Below are 15,671 nucleotides of genomic sequence, written 5' to 3' on the forward strand. Positions count from 1 at the left end.
AGTAACCAAGCCCAAACTCAATTATAAATCCTAAAAGCATAGAATAGTGTCACATTAAAGTCTCTAAGGTCCTCAGAGAACGTGCTGGCTCAGTGGTGGACTGTCACAGTTAAAAAGCAGTATGGACTGGTGGACAAATGAAAGAACTAGGGGCCAAGATACTCTGGTACAGTTTAAAAAGGAAAAAATGTTAAAAAAGAAAAAGAATGATGCTCAAAGGTTGAGCATCGACCTAAATGGGAAAAATGTTATTTAACCTACAAGGAACAGAAAACTAAAACCTCCAGCTTAAAAGAGTTAGGTAAAAAGTAGCTGGCAATGTCTTAAAAATCTTACCCAGCCAGCCCTAACCGGTTTGGCTCAGCCTACGAACTCAAGGGTCCCAGGTTCGATTCTGGTAAAAGGCATGTACCTTGGTTGCAGGCACATACCAACTAGGGAGTGAGCAGGAGGCAGCTGATTGATGTTTCTCTCTTATCGATGTTTCTAACTCTCTATCCCTCTCCCTTCCTCTCTGTAAAAAATCAACGAAATATATTTTTAAAAATAAATAAATAAATAAATCTTACCCAGCCATATTTCAAAAGGCAGGATGGCAAGTCATTTTATTAACACATGAAGTTTTCTAGAGTTGGTGATGTCTAAAGACTAGTATTGAGAATATATCAAAAAATAATTTTAGCCAAAACCAGTTTGGCTCAGTGGATAGACCGTCGGCCTACGGACTGAAAGGTCTCGGGTTCAATTCTGGTCAAGGGCATGTACATTGGTTGCGGGCACATCACCGATAGGGGGTGTGCAGGAGGCAGCTGGTCGATGTTTCTCTCTCGTCGATATTTCTAACTCTCTCTCTCTCTCTCTCTCTCTCTCTCTCTCTCTCTCTCCTTTCCTCTCTGTAAAAAATCAATAAATATATTTTTTTAAAATAATAATAAAAATAATTTTAGCACTGATGTCCCACAAGGTCAATACTGAAACAGTATTCTCATTGTTTTTCTACAGTATTACCATTATCTAAGTCTAATAATGAAAGATCAAAGTACTACAAGGAATCAAGGAAACAAATTACTGTGAAATAATATGTATTACTTACTAGTAGCAGAGCATTTCAGCAAGAAATAATTTGAAGGACTATTACAACCATTGTGTGGAGGGAACACAACCATGAGGAGAAAAGTTTAAACTTTTGTTCCTATTGATGTATTCTCAGTATCCACATCCTCTAAGATGCAAATATACAGTCACTCATGACAATATATGCATGGCAGATAACAGAAAAAACAAACAATTCAATAGTTAACCAGGTTCATCAGAGCATCGGGTGATTACCACTCAAGAATGTTGACACAAAAACTGAAGGACCTCTCCAGTTCCAATCCTGTTGATAGGTTGAGCCCCTGCGCAGTTACCCATTCAGAGCAGAGTGGAAGATTAACCTACCCTCACTTCTCTTCACACAGACTGACAAAGCGGCAGGAGGTTTCTGCAGAGGCTGCTCGGCATCATCCAGTCTGATCCAGAAGCAGCCACTGAATCAAGACCCACATCTTCAGGTCACCACGCTTCGGCCCTGTCCCACCTCATACTATCTGGCCAGAAATTCTCATCTAGATGAGATCTGCTCTGTCTCTTTCTCACACATTACCAAGTTCTTATTTTCTAAATAAAGCTCTCACAAATTTTACTCACCTGCAGTTCACTGCACTGGGTATCACCCAAATAGCCCATCAGAGCTCTTTATAATTTCTGAAAGAGAGAGAAGGGGGCTTTTAAACACAGAGTAGAAAATACCATTGCTGACATAGTTCTGGAGCATTTGGTCTTTTGGTCCACAGTATTTCAAAAATATGTAGCATAACCAGCCAGGACCAAGAGTCCTGAGATAAGAGTTCGGAGATAGAAGTTTGGTTTAATGTTGCTACTACTTAGTTGGGTGACCTTGGACAAATCATCTGAATTCTCCAGGCCTAAAAGTCCTTGTCCAGAGAATAAAGATAGACTAGACAAAAGTGGGAGAGCACAGTGGAGAGAACACCAGCACCACTCCTTGCCAGCATTGTGCTGTTATGTTAGTTCACATTTCATCTAAATGTCCTCCTTTGCAAAATGTAAATAACAACTATTTGGAGTTGTTATGAGAATTAAAGGACAGTTAATAAGTTACAAAAAGCCAATAGTAAAGATATAATCCCACAGATGGTAATTATCACCATTAACTCAGCCCGAGAGTTATATGACTTCTATTCATCAATACTTCCTTCCTTAAAATATCCACAAATCAAAAACTTCACGATTCCGACAATGGAATTAACTGTTGAAGTGTTTCAATTACCGTTATCTTCAATTGCTGGTAGTTTAAGATTATCAGCATTACTTAACATCACAGGAAATAAGAGTGGAATAGCCCCTGCATGCCATCTGAGCAGTTCAGTGGCCATGCCTTCCCTATTTCTCCCTCTGCTCTCACTGCTACCAATACACCTCAGCACAGAGAGTTTTCCCAAAGCCAATGACACCAACTGTTTTCTATGGTCAGCTCAAGAGAACACGACTAAAGATGGAGGAGGGAAAAAAGAGGCTTTCCCGCCGAAACCGGTTTGGCTCAGCGGACTGAAGGGTCCCGGGTTCGATTCCGGTCAAGGGCACGTGCCTTGGTTGCGGGCACATCCCCGGTGGGGGGTGTGCAGGAGGCAGCTGGTCGATGTATCTCTCTCATCAACGTTTCTAGCTCTCTATCTCTCTCAATTCCTCTCTGTGTAAAAATCAATAAAATATACCGTATTTAAAAAAGAGGCTTTCCCTTTTATTCTATTTTACTTCATACACTTAAGTACTGCTCATATTTGCCTTTTATAGCATGCATCAGTTTTGCATAAAATAAGTGAATAAAAATAAAAATCTTAAAACGATTATTAGTTACACATATTGTCTACTGACAGGAAGCTCACTTTACAATCTTTTACAAGAATTTCCACAAAAGAAAGCATGGCACAGAAATAACAGAAATCACAAACATTCACATTTCAGAACAGTTCAGTCAAAAAACATGCTATGTACCCTTTGAAGAACCTTGTGGATGAATCCATTAGTTTTGGTTTTCTGTTTGTTTGTTTTTGTTCAAAAGCAAGATGAATATACAAATTCTGGTTTCATCAGACAACTTACTGCTCTTGGAAAAACTAATCCAGTACAATTGACACAAGTAAACAAATTGGTGTGACTATTTGGTAGTATGTTGAAAAACTTTCAATGTTTTAAACAGATGGTAGCTTTTGAAAAATTATTATATGTAAATTAAGTCTCCACGTTACATCTACAATATTATTTTTAAAGAATTATTACCCCTATTAAATTCAGGATTACTCAAAAGTATTACTCAGCCACCACTGAAGTGACCACTGTGTTTTATGCTCCTTCTAGCCAATGCTACAGAAATAATCCTGACTACACCCATCAATTTAAATGAACTGTAAGCTGGTGAGGCCACTCTCCACACATATCATAGTTCTCTCCTAGAAGACATTTCAAAATATTACGTAGAAATCAAATTATATTGGCACGTACACTTATCTAAGTTTGTGAAAATAAACAACCAGAACAATTGCTTACAACTTTTAAGTAGCCCCTCCCCCTCTCATGTGGGTTGATAAAGTTGGCCCTAAAATCTTCTATGCATTTGAAGCAACAGCCAAAGGACCTTATGTCTTGTGCTGGGTCTATATTTGACTCTTAAATACAGTCTGACAGACAATTATAGACTGATTTGTATTTAATATCAATACCAAGCCTACTTCTTAAACAGAAAATAAAAATGCATGTATAAGACCTGGTCTACTTATTTGTAGTCCCTCTACAATATGTTCTTAGACATTCATGACATGCTGTATATTTTCAAACTGCACAAGGCCTTTTGCAAGTAGGAATGGTTTCTCCTGTTGTTGGGCATCAGTCCTCTCTCCAGTAAAACACTGGACACTCCATAAATGTATATGGACTTTAAAGCAATGCAGAGTAAATGTTTATGGTATCAGAAAATGAAACTTCTTGCTAACAATTGCAAAAGTTTACCAGCTGATAGAGGTACTTACTTACTGGCTCCCAAAAACTACAGCCTTCCCTAAAAATAGTGTCCTGGCTTCCCAGCCAAAAGGACAGACTAAAAAAGCCATGTCTTTATTCAGCTCGAAGACACAGACTTCTGCTTCACCACAACCTTCAAGACTACGGTATTTCCCATTTTAGAAGAATTTGTGTAATAACTTGTTTGGTGGCCAACCACGAGCTTCACTTTGAAGTGAATACTAGCACTTCACATGGTCCACATGTGTGAAAACTGTGGAAAATGTCTTGACACAATACAGGCCAAACAACACTAGCCACACAAGATTACTTATTTCTAAATGTTAAATTTTAGACTACAATGAACATCACCAGAGGCCAAAAGGCAGGTCACTGGTTCCTTTCCACAAAGTAATTTGTAAATTTTTTTTAAAAAGATAGAAGTTTCAGATTGGGAAGCCTACAGCAAGAATATGCCTCCATCTATAAGCTGAAAATAAATTTTAAAATCCACATTTGCTCTTCAAAGAATAAAAATAAATGTAATACACACAAGCACTGCTGAGTTTCAAACACAAGCAAATGTGATGTGTGCACTCACAAAACGATCGTAGTTTATGTCCACTTTTCTCTCCCAAGTTTTTTTTTAAGGTAAAATGTCAATTGTATGCTTCAATCTGAAAAAAAAAATAAAGCACTTCTTAAACATTCTTAAACAGATGTTGTGATAGATATGAAAAAGTTTGAGAGACAATTTCAAAACCCAAATGCTACCCAGATGTGTTAAAAAAAAAAAACCTGTGGTAACCAATCTACCATAACTTAATTTTCTCAATAAAATTGTTTAAAGTTCAAAAGATTGCTTGTGAAAAATGCAAATTTCGCAAACTTTTTTCCTTTTCCTCAGTACTAAATGCCAACTGTTTACTAACACGACATCAATGCCCTTTAAATCCAAAGCATTAAAAGTTACATTAAATAAAGTAATTTGAATTCACACACCAAGTGTGACCAGGAAATAATGACAAACTTACCCTTAATAAACTAAACAAAACTCAGAACTCTCCTTTTTATTTCAAAATAACTATGAGAGGGACAAGTACTATTCAATTTTTCAGAAAATAAAAGCAGGAGTGACTGATCTACCTAAAATGATTCTTTGCCATGGAAATGGTGTACTTTACAAGAGTACCACAATCTGTGGACACAACAAAACCCACAGGCGCAATCACTGACAGTCAATGGAGAGTAAGGGGACTTACACTGTGGATACCAAAACACTGATAAAATTAAGACATCCAATTAAAATTACACAAGGAAATTTAAATAGGCACGCTATAATTACCCCAGGTGAAGATACTGATCAAAGATAGCTGCAAATAATATTTGGCTCTGGGTAAGTTCCACTATGACAGCATGTTGGAACCACTGAAAAAGTTTGGTGTGTGTGTGTGTGTGTGTGTGTGTTTCTAAATCTAGCCTTGCCTGTACTATACCATCTGACAGAATGAATGATTTGGAAAATAAAGATGAACCCATCAAATTCACTTAGTCTCAGCCTTACTCTTATGAATTGATTAAAATAAAGAAGGGAAAAAGGTAGGTCATTTTTAACTGCAGTCTCACCTTACACATCTCACCAGCACTGTAGTTCTTTAGCGATCAATTACTTCGTCCGATTCCTGAGGTAAATAGAAAAGTAAAATGTGTCTACACACCACCAGTCACGGTCATGATCAGCAGCAAACAGTTTATCAGCCTGAAGTGAAAGGGCATCTAAATTTCAAGTGGAAAAAGTTACCAAAATGGTACAGTAAGAAAGAAGCGTGTAAACAAGTCTTAACTTCAAAACAAAAATTCCAGTGTGATAGAGAGATTACAAAACGTTCTGAAAAGCCACAACTTAAAAAGTCATCTCTTTCAGCACTAACTGACCTTACTTTCAAAAACAAAAAAGAAAAGAAAGAAAGAAGAAAAAGAAGAAGAAATGAAGGAGAAAAAGAAACCCATGAATGTGAGTGTGAGAGGGTAAAATTAACAACAAAAACTAGCCAGGACAACTCCCCCGGCCCGCACCCCGCCCAGGAATCCACTGTCTCCGGGGTTATACATCTTCCATTAATGATTTGCCTGAAAAAGTATAAGTTGTGAAGGCATAGCCATCTTTTGAGTTTCAAACAAAAAAAAAACTAAGGAACCCACCCAATCCAAAAAAGAACCCTGAGCCCCTGGCTTCCAGCTCTACCTGGAGGACCCTCCGCACGGGGGTTGCGTGGGGAGGGGAGAGGGTGTAAAAGGCTCAAATCATTTGGGGGGAGAGGAATCCTAGTCCCTAAACAGACCCGCACCCCCTGAGCCCTAGAGAAGGGGCGTCTGGAAGGGACTCTCTAGGGAAGGGGGGTCTGTTTCTATTTTTGTGGACGTGCCGGTGGCCCAGAGAGAATCTTCGAAGAGGGGGGCGGAGAAAGGGGGGGAAGAAGAAAGTGAAGAAGCAGAGGCCACAGCTCTGGGCGGAGGAGGAAGGAGGGGACGCCCCCCTGACCCACTTTTCCAGACGCCCACCCTCCGGCACCCGCCCCGCCCGCCCGCGTGGAAGCCCCAGCCCCGCGGGGCCGAACGAGCGAGCGAGCGAGAGAGCGGGGCGTGGGAGGCCGCACGCTCCACACCCCCGGCCCCGCCACCCGGGGGGAGGAGGCGTGCAGGGGGCTGCCTCCCCCTCGCGGGGAGCCCGGGCCGGGCGAGACCTCCCGCCGCCTCCCGGGCCCGGGACTGCTGGGCCCCCGCCGCCGCCGCCGCCGGGGGCCCGGGGCGCCGCGGCCCCCAGCGGAGAAGGGGGGACCGAGGAGGGGAAACGCTGTAAACAGCCCCAGCGTCCGGGCCTCGCCTCGAAGCGCCCCGCTCCGGAGGCCCCCGCCGCGGGCCGCCCGGGCCCTCCGCCCGCCGCGGGGCCGCCGCGCCCGGGGCCCGGGGGGCCGGGGGGGAGTCCGGCCGGCTCCCCGGAGGGCTCCGGCACCTCGCCGAACGGTCCCGGCGGCGGAGAAGGGGGAAGTCAGGACTTACCTGTCATTACTTTCTACGCCATCTTGGATCCACTTGTCAACGTCCCCACAAAGCATTATGGGTAAGAAAGAGCCTTTAAAGTGACTCCCCCCTTGGCCCCCGACTCCCGCCTCCGCCGCCGGCGCCGCCCCTCGGGCCGCACCTCCCGCCCGGAAAGTTGCTGCTCCTCGGGGCTGGCCGGCCGGCCCGGGGCGCCCTCGGCCCGGCCCCCTTTTCCCTCCTCTGGGTCCTTTTGTATTTAAAAGTCACCTTGTATGTTTTCAATAAGGTGGCTTTGGGGTTTTCCGCTCGGCTCCAGCCCCGGACTCTCTTTTCCCCCGACCCCTCGCCTCCACGCGGGTTCCCCCGGCCCCGCCACCCTCCTGCTCAGGCAGACACCCCGCGTCTGCATTTAATCAGCCCGAGGTTTCCCCGCTGCCGGCGGCGAAGAGTTGCTCATTGATTTATTTGTGCGCATTCTGGGTCTGTTATTGCTCCGGCTCTTGGGTGCGCGGCGGCGGCGGGCTCCCGCCACCGACCGGCTTCTCCTGGCTCCGGGGCGGCCGGGGGGCGCCTGCGGGGCCCGGCCACCCCGCGGGGCAGCCGGCGCTCTGACTCCCGCACCCGCGGACCGCGAATGGGGTGCCTCTGTCCCGGCACACCGTCCCGGACCCGTCGGACTCCGGGATCTGGCGACACGGAGTCCCCGAGTCCACCAGTGTCGAACCCCTTTTTTGGGGGGAGGAGGGGGAGAAATGATCAACAAAATGCAACTTGTGTGCTGTTGACTCTCCCTCCCGCTGTCTCCTCCCCGCGGCCGGTAAAGTGATGCAAGACCCTCTAAATAGGAGCCCCTCCCCTAGGAATGCGGGCTCCGCCGAGTCCGCACTTTGGCCGCCCGGGTGCGTGCGGATCGTGACTCCCCACCGGGGCAGGTAGCCCGGGGCGCGGCGGCAGGCTGGGGCGCGGAGGCGCGCCGCGCGGACCCGCAGGAGGGACCCCAGAGGGTCGGAGGCTGCAGGGAGAGGGTGTGTGCCCGCCGGGATCCTCCTGGCGAGTCCCTGCGGGGCGATCAGTCCGAGCTGCCGGGCGAGGGGGGTATGCTGCGGGCACCACCACCACCACCCCGCCCAAAGGGGGGCGGGGTGGAGGGACGCACCTAACCGCCCGGCTGCGTCCCGCAGCGAGGGAAATAGGGGGCGCCACGACGCCGGCGGGTGACCCGGGCGTGCGACCCCGCCGCCGCCGGGGCCTCCCCTGGGCCGGCGGGCTCTGCAGGGGCGCCGAGCTCTCGCCCCGATCTCGTCGCCCGTTTTCGGTTGCACCGAGCGCCCTGGCGCCCGTGGGTCTGTCCCCACGCTCTCAAGTCCCTGAGCCTCTCTGCTCGGCTCTGCAGACTTTGGGGGCCTGCTCTGGTTGCTTTTTTTTTTTTTTTTTTTTTCCCCAAAAAATGTAAAGAGGTGTCCAAGGGAAAAAAGTGCTCCTGGACCTCAAGACTTGCGAAGCTGCACTCCGCACAAAATGCTGCCGAATGAGTGAAATTAGAGGAATGCACGGGCATTGACACCCCGCCGGCTTCGGTGCGCGGGAGGGAGGGCCTCGGGCCCCGCAGGGCTGGCTACCCAAGGGTTCTAGGCTCCTCCAGACCCTTCGAGAAGGCTCTCTCGAGGAACCCGGTCGGCTTGCTGACACGAGCCCTGCCCCCGGGGAGCTAAAAAACTCCACCAGGCGATCGTCCCTGCCAGATGGGTAGAGCGAGGTGTAGGCTCATTAAGGCATTGGCCCGGGGTCAGCCGCGAGGGAGGGAGGGGGAATGAGTCACTCCCGAGCCGAGAGGGCGGCGTGCTGGGAGGGACCTCCCCTTCGTCACCGCGAAGTTGGCAAACGGGAGCCTGGAGCCACGGTCTCAGGCGTCCGGCGCAGGCAGGCAGCCACGCGGGGCCGCGGGGGGGAGCCGGGCCCCGGCCGAGCCCGCCGTGGACCAGAGTCTGCCGCGCGGCCCGGTTTCAAAGGCTCCAGAGTCTCTGCTTCGCGGGGTGCCCCGGTTGCTCCCTTTGCAGTTCCCCATCAGCCACAACTGTGCACTGATTTAATGGTTGCTTTGTGTTTATACGACACCTCTAGGTGTGTGGTCTGTTTCCTATAATTAAACACTAAATGCGCGGAGGGCCGCGACTGTGCCTCCCAAGCGGTTCTTTAAGAAGGTCCCTTGCTTTGCCTACAGGCCTCGGTCCAAAGAAGTGCTTCATTTACGTGCTGCCTGGCCCATCCATCCACTCGAGGGTGCATCCCGGTCCTTTCTCGTCCAAATACCACCTCCTCTCCTCCCTGCCTCCACTCTGCCCCCTACAGTCCATTCTCCATCTGACCGACCAGTGACATCTGTGATGTTCCTGGATCTCCTTACTCCTCTGCTTCACCTCGCCAAATGTGTCCCCATCACACTCAGAATAAAACCCGAATTCTTTTTTTTTTAATATATTTTATTGATTTTTTTACAGAGAGGAAGAGAGAGGGATAGAAAGTTAGAAACATCGATGAGAAAGAATCATCAATCAGCTGCCTCTTGCACACCCCCTACCAGGGATGTGCCCACAACCAAGGTACACGCCCTTGACCAGAATCGAACCTGGGACCTTCCAGTCCACAGGCCAACGCTCTATCCACTGAGCCAAACCGGTTTCAGCTAAAATCCAAATTCCTAACCACTGCCACAAGCTCCAATGTAAAGGTGCCCCTGCCTCCCCTTCCCCACCAGGATTCTGCACTGGCCCTCTCTCCTCCCCTGCAGCACCCCAGCTTCCCTCCAGAGGGAACCTTCCTTGTTCCCCAGCTCTGATGATCAGCTTTTCAGCACTCAGGTCTCAGCTCACATGTCACCTCCTCAAAGACGACTTTCATGATCCCCTTACCAAAGCAGGCCACTCTCTATTCTCTAAGCCCTGGGTTAGAAGTTTTCTTGTTTACCAGTTTGTTGACTGTTTATTATCTGCCCCACCCGCATTGGAGTTTAAGCTCCATAAGGGCCCTAACACATGTGGTTCCCTTGGTTGGAGCATTCTCCCTTGCACCAGAAAGTTGTGGTTTCAATTCCTGGTCTGGGAACATATAGGAGGGGTCTCTCTCTTCCTCTCCCTCTCCCTCTCCTTCTCCCTCTCCCTCTCCCTCTCCCCCTCCTTCCTCCCTCTCTTAAAACACTACATAAGGACACAGGTCTTGTTTGGCTTCTTCATTCAGAGCCTAGACCAGGGCCTGCCACCTATGTACACTGAGTGGCCAGATTATTATGATCTCTGAATGCATAATAATCTGGCCACACACTGTGTGTGTGGTGCGTGTGTGTGTGTGTGTGTGTGTGTGTGTGTGTGTATTAGAGGCTCAGTGCATGAGTTGTTGCATGGGTGGGGTCCGGCTAGCCTGGTCAGGGGGAGGAGACATGGGTGGTTGATTGGCCTGCCTGCTGGTCGAACTCCTGGTTGAGGGGACAATTTGCATATTAGCCTTTTATTATATAGTACTAGTGGCCGGGTGCACAAAATTCGTGCACAGGGGGAGGGGGTGTCCCTCAGCCTGGCCTTTACCCTCTCCAATCTGGGACCCCTCAAAGATGTCCTACTGCCGGTTTACAGGGATTGGGCCTCAACCAGCAGTTGGACATTCCTCTCGCAATCCAGACCTGCCTGCTTACCTGATAGCCCCTAACCACTCTGCCTGCCAGCCTGCTCGCCCCCAACTGCCCCCTGCCACCAGCCTGCTCACCCCCAAAAACCCCCTACCAGCCTGATTACCCCTAACTGCCCCCTGCTGACCTGCTCACTCCAAGCTGCCCCCTCTGCTATCCTGATCACCTCTAACTGACCCCCACTGACATCTTGCTGCCCCCAACTGCCCCCCTGCTGATCTGCTTACCCCCAATGACCCTGCCCCCCCCCCCAGCCTAATAACTCACAACTGCCATCCCATCCTAGCCTGATCACCCACAACTGCCCTCCCCTCTTGGCCTCTAACCACCTTACCTCAGCCCCACCACCAATGCTTTATCCAGAAAAACATCCAGAAGGTCTCCTGGAAAGTCTCTCAGTCTAATTAGCATATTACCCTTTTATTAGTATAGAGATACACTGAGTAGCCAGATTATTATTCGTTCAGAGATCATAATAATCTGGCCACTCAGTGTAGATGCTCAGCAAATGTTTGTTGAATGAATAATCAAACTTATCAGAGCTAGAAATAGGGATGAAAGAAGATACTGAAGAATCCTGGAATGAGCTGCTAAGAGCCCTGTCCTTCATCTCTCCAGATCACTCTGACTATGCACAGCCAGACATGGGCAGATAAGAATGGAGTTGTGGGAAATAGATCCTTGGCCAACATTAATGTTACCTTCATTCTGCTTCTGATCTGATGAACACACAGCACCAGATAATTATGCAAACACTCCACTTGCTGTTTCCTTGTTTTCTCTTCTCCATTCCCTTCATGGCCACAAGTCTCAGTCCTGGGTCTCTTCTTCAAATGCACACTCGTCATTTCTTCAATCTCAAGGCTTTTAAATACCATCATTACCATGAGTGAGGAAAGACTTCAAACCCAAAGCTCTAGCCAATAGCTTTCTCCTAGATAAACTCCACCTCCAATTAACCTGCAAATCCTGGTTTGCCTATAAAATATTCCGTATTTGACCATTTCCCATCACCTCCATTGTGGCCACGCTGGTCCAATTCACTACAGTCTCCACTTGACCCCCATCCGGTATATTCTCAACGTAGCTGCCAACACTGGTATTGATGCAGCTAAATTAAGTCCTATTCCCACCTCTGCATATGGCTGTCTGATCTCCACTCATTCAAAGGAGAAACTGGAGTCCCACACATTCTGTCTTCTCACCTCTTTGGTTGACTTCATCTGCCACCTTTCTGCCTCTGGCTCAGTTCAGCCATAATATCCAAGTGGCTCACTCCTTCACCTCCTTGAAGCCTTTCCTCACCATAATGTGTGCCTTTGTCATCATTCAATATAAAATTCACTATTCTATTCCTCAACACCATTCTATTCTTATTCCCCTGCTTTTTTGTTTTGGGTAGCATTCATCGCCTTCTAACATAATAAGTAACATGTTCAGCTATTTGGTTTCTTGTCTGTCTCTCTCCATGTGAAGTGTTAGCTTACTGATCACCAAAGACTTATGCTTGTTGCTGAGAATTAGATTTCCTAGCTGCCTTTGCATCTAATCTAGCTGGGCCATGTGACTAGTTCTTACAAATGGACCTACAGCAAAAGTGTGACTCTAAATGAGCATATGGAAATCTTTCTAATCAAATACACATGCATTGGACTCTAAGCTGATCAAACAACAGACCTTTAATATGCTAATCCACTGAGAACTTGTGATCTATTTATTATAGTATTTAGCACCTTAATTATTATGCCTTAGCTACTATAGCCCACTAGAATTGGAAGCTCAATGAAGGCAAAGACTTCTGTATATTTTGTTTATTAGTGTGTCTATCTTCAGTGTCCAGACCAGAGTTTGGCAAAAATAAAAATAAAAATAAAATAAAAAAAATAGGTACTTACTAAGTATTAGAATGAATGAATTGCCTTTTCCACAACCAGTCATGAAAATTAGTGAATAGTTGGTAAGGAAGGAACAGTAAGAAAGGATTTTTTGTTGTTATTGTGAAGAAGTAGAAACTGTGATTTTCTAGAAAATCATTGGCTGGAACACTTTGGTGAAACTTAAAGAGAGTTCCCTTGAATTTTGTTCTTCCCTGTTTTTACCTTTTTTCTTTTCTTCTACCTCTTTCCAAGTCTGATTCCCCTCAAATCTTTCTTCACTCTTACCTTCTATTTTTTCTTTCCTGGATTTCCTTTTTTTCTTCCCACTTAATCCAATAAGAATTCATTGCTCATTAATTTGAGCCACTGTAAATGCTCCATCAAAATATCTATTCTAAATCACTTAACATATAGTAGTGGGAGATAGCATGAATTAAAAAAAAATACAAAAAAAAGCATTAAATCCTTGAAATCTTATCACTCCCCTTCTACTTTTTAGCTCTACTTCATTTCTACTTAAGATATAGAAAAGATGTAATGGTAGACCAGGTGATTCAGACTTAAAACAGACAATATATTTGTCAAAGCCTATGCTCGAACACATCGGGAAAGTTTAAGAAAAGTGAAAAACTACCAAGGGTAGACAGAACAGGGAGGTGATTCTGAAATTTGGGGTCCTTATGCCCTAGGTCCCTGGGCTTTTGACAACCCGAGTCAAGAGTAAGTATCACCTCACGCATTAAGATGGCTACTATCCAAAATTTCAAAACAACACAGAAAATAACAAGTTTTAGCAAGGATGCGAAGAATCAGAATCCTGCACATTGCTAGTGGAAGTGTAAAATGGTACAGCCACTATGGTAAACACCGTGGCTATTCCTCAAAAACTTAAACAGAATTGCCTTAGCTGATTTGGCTCAGTGGATAGAGCATCAGCCTATGGACTGAAGGGTCCCAGGTTCAATTCTGGTCAAGGGCATATAACCTCAGTGTGTAGAAAGCAACAAGTCACATAAATACTTATCTCTTTGTCTCTCCCCCCTCCTTTCCACTCTCTCTAAAAATCAGTGGAAGCCGAAACCGGTTTGGCTCAATGGATAGAGCGTCGGCTTGGGGACTGAGAGGTTCCAGGTTCGATTCCGGTCAAGGGCATGTACCTTGGTTGCGGGCACATCCCCAGTAGGGGGTGTGCAAAAGGCAGCTGATCGATGATTCTCTCTCATCGATATTTCCAACTCTCTATCTCTCTCCTTTCCTCTCTGTACAAAATCAATAAAATATATTAAAAATCAGTGGAAAAATATCCTCGGGTGAGGATTAATAAAAAAAATAAAAAGAGCCCTAGCCACTCTGGCTCGGTGAACAGAGCAACAGCCTGCAAACTGAGGGTCCCCAGCTCGATTCTGGTCAAGGGCACAAGCCTGAGGACTTGCTGGAGGCAGCCTATCAATAATGCTCTCTCATCATTGATGTTTCTATCGCTCTCTCCCTCTCCCTTCCTCTCTGAAATCAATAAAAATATATATTTTTAATTAAACAGAATTACCATATGACCCAGAAATCCCACTTCTGGGTATATGCCCAAAAGAATTGAAAGGAAGGATTCAGACAGATATTGTACACCCATGTTCACAGCAGCCTTATTCACAATAGCCAAAAGGTGGAAGAAACTCAAATGTCCACCAACAAATGAATGGATGAAAAAGCACGGCATATCCATATGTTTATAGTTGTACGTATGGGAAAATAACGTAATAATAGTACAAAAACTCTGAGTTTCCTATACCCACAACTGTAGACCTACTTTTGCCCTCTCCGTAGAGAATACTATACCCACTGCTGCACATCACCAGTTCTTTTCTGGTGTGCATGGAATGTTTATGACAATACTAGACAATATAGCAAGTCTCGGCAAATTTCAAGTGATATAAATCATACAGGGTGCATTCTCAGACAGTGATGCAATTAAGCTAGAAAATAAGAAAAAAAGGTAGTTTTCAACAAAGTAGGGAAGTAGTTGTTTCTTGCTAATTTTCTCTGGGTTGTACAAAGTGATATTTTAAGGTGTGCAACATGATAATATATGTATACACTGTAAGAAGATTACCACAATCAAGTTAACTCATATATCCACCAAATTACATAGTCACCTCTTTCGGGGGCTGGGGTGGGGTGAAAACCCTTAAAATTTCAAGTGTACAATACATGTCCTATATAGGATCCCCACAACTTGTCACCTTATAAATGAGAGTGGTACCCCTTAACAGCATCCCCCCACTCCCCCCTCCTCTCATCCCCTGGCAGCCATTGTTCTACTTTTTGGCTCTAAAAGTGACTTTTTTCAGATTTCACATATAATAGAAGTGAGACCACACAGTATTCGTCTTTCTGGGTCTGGCATATTTCGCGTAGCATAATGTCCCCCAAGCTCACCCACGTTGTTTTTGCTCTCCGGTTCTTTCTTAGGATTCACCCCTTTCCATCTCCCGCCCAGTCGGATCGTCTCCCTGTGTGAGCTTGCACAGGCACCTCTGTGGGGCTGCCGTTGCCTGGGGCGCTCTGACCTTTTGCAGGCTCCACTTTGCTGAGTGTGCTTTCTGCAGGCAGCCCTCGCACTGATCATGACAGGAAGCGAGGCTTCCTGGGGTCCCGAATCAGCAGAGCAGGAAGGAAATAAAGGCCACAGAGCTGTTGAAGAGGAAGGAGCCAACTTGAAGGCAGAATCCATACCCCTAAAGATAGGTCCAGAGAAGAATAACATACGTTGTGCCCGGAGTCCCATTGTCTGCGAAGCATAAACTCTGCCCCAAGGCCCAGCTACTTCCTATAATCAGATAACCCTGGCTGGGGAAGTCCCCGGCCTCTCTCTACTCTAGTTTCCCCATCTGTGAAATGGGAATGACAAAATGGCCTTTCCATTGGTGGCTGTGAGGATCACAGGTATCTCAAACCATGGCTTCGGATAGAATCAGCCTGCAATGAGGTTAGCTCTTACTACTTTCAAAGGCTCTGGT

General features: G+C 46.4%; 1 protein-coding gene across 8 annotated transcripts in view; it reads right to left on the reverse strand.

Moving 5' to 3' along the window:
- The window catches only part of HELZ (helicase with zinc finger), a 110,126-nt gene extending 102,901 nt beyond the window's left edge, over positions 1-7,225 (reverse strand). For 4 of the 8 annotated variants that reach the window (XM_084864139.1, XM_084864137.1, XM_084864135.1 and 1 more), the window contains exons 1-4: positions 7,120-7,225; positions 5,686-5,741; positions 4,661-4,736; positions 1,690-1,746 (exon numbers count right to left, since the gene is read on the reverse strand). The gene's annotated coding sequence lies outside the window, so the exon portion shown is untranslated. The remainder of the gene's footprint in view (positions 1-1,689; positions 1,747-4,660; positions 4,737-5,685; positions 5,742-7,119) is intronic. The other 4 variants (XM_084864140.1, XM_084864138.1, XM_084864136.1 and 1 more) reach the window with 1 other exon arrangement.
- Positions 7,226-15,671: the final 8,446 nt, after the last annotated feature.

This window comes from Pipistrellus hanaki (genome assembly GCF_964339955.1).
Source record: "Pipistrellus hanaki genome assembly, chromosome: 16".
Classification (NCBI taxonomy): Eukaryota; Metazoa; Chordata; class Mammalia; order Chiroptera; family Vespertilionidae; genus Pipistrellus; species Pipistrellus hanaki.